The following is a 1,477-nucleotide window of genomic DNA, read 5'->3' as shown; positions in this document are numbered from 1 at the left end:
TAGTGCATTTTAATGAAACGTCAACGATTTGTATTATATGAGTGAATAGAAAAGTAGCTCCACTTGGAACCCTGAAGCCATTACATTTGATACTATGCGACTCGGGTCTCAAGATAGGCCACTATGCTCCAGCAAAAGGATTGCAAAAAAGAGAATCAATGCCACTTGATTTTGTTCTTTATTAGTAGGCTGTATTTATTTGCAACCGGTATTGCAAACAAATGAAAATTTGACAGCATTTTCAAACAATTCGTGGTATACACATGTAAACTTTTATCACAAAAAAATTATTTGTATGAATAGATGTAATAAATTACAGAATGTATTTAGTCATACATAGTTGTATGTGATAAGACTACATGTAATGAGGAAAGTGCTTAAAAATCGTAAGATATCGAAGTAATAATGGTATCTAAAATAAAGCTGCAATTAAATGTTTTGTAAGCTGTTCGTTTGTTATATGAGAGTCCTAAATTTAGCAACTTTTACAGTGTAAGTGATTTTGGACGTAAATAAGTACAGCTAAGACATAAAAACGATATGATGTATATCTTTTTTGTTATGTACCGATCTTTGATCGATTTGAATATACTTTCAGAAAAAATAGAATAAATTCTTTTTCTTTTTAAATTAGTAGAAATGGAATGGAAAATTGGCAAGCGATATTAAAAATCGAAATACACAAATGTAAAAAACATGTAACAGTTTACATTTTAATGCTATACAAAGTTATATCCAGGTTTTAAAGTATAAAAATTAAATTTTGTAATAAGGTTTCTTAAAATAGTCAAGGTATTTAAAAAGAATGTTATAATTTGCTTTTCCGGTTGATGCACCATAAATAGAAATAATTTAATACTTATGTTCATCATTACAATGCAACACAATTTTATATCGATTTATGAAAAGTGATTGATTGTAAGGAAGGTCTCTTATTCTCCTTAGAATTTTGTTTGACTTGGAGAGGAGTTAATAAATAAATTTTGTAAGCTGTTGAATGATGGCATTAATCTTATAAGTTGTCAAGGATCATGTGACATAGTTGTGAGTACTGAGTACATAGTTACGGAATGGTCCGTCACGCGTGTTTGAATGAGTGGATGTATAAGTTAAGAGTTCTACCAGTTATTCATTATAACGACAAAAATATGTAAAGAGTTTAATAATACTTACTAATAAAATTAAAAATGCCACTATAATAATGCTTAATATTTATAATAGTAAGATTATTATACATAAACAATTACTTTTATTAAATAAAAATAAATTTGTTTTATTCACAGATACTACATTATTTTCTGTTTTCACAATTTAATTTTATAATATTAATGTCAATTAGGTTAAAATTATGGTCTCAAAGAACCATAAATCTTACAGTTTTACATATGTACATTATAATTATTCTTTTACTACGACAACAGATGAAACAAAATAATTACTAAATATCCATACTTATTTGAAGGTACATATTAGAAAG

The sequence above is a fragment of the Habropoda laboriosa genome, unplaced genomic scaffold, assembly GCF_001263275.1.
Source record: "Habropoda laboriosa isolate 0110345459 unplaced genomic scaffold, ASM126327v1 scaffold2, whole genome shotgun sequence".
NCBI classification, from domain to species: Eukaryota; Metazoa; Arthropoda; class Insecta; order Hymenoptera; family Apidae; genus Habropoda; species Habropoda laboriosa.
The sequence above is the reverse complement of the archived record's forward strand: the minus strand, read 5'-3'. Positions refer to the sequence as shown.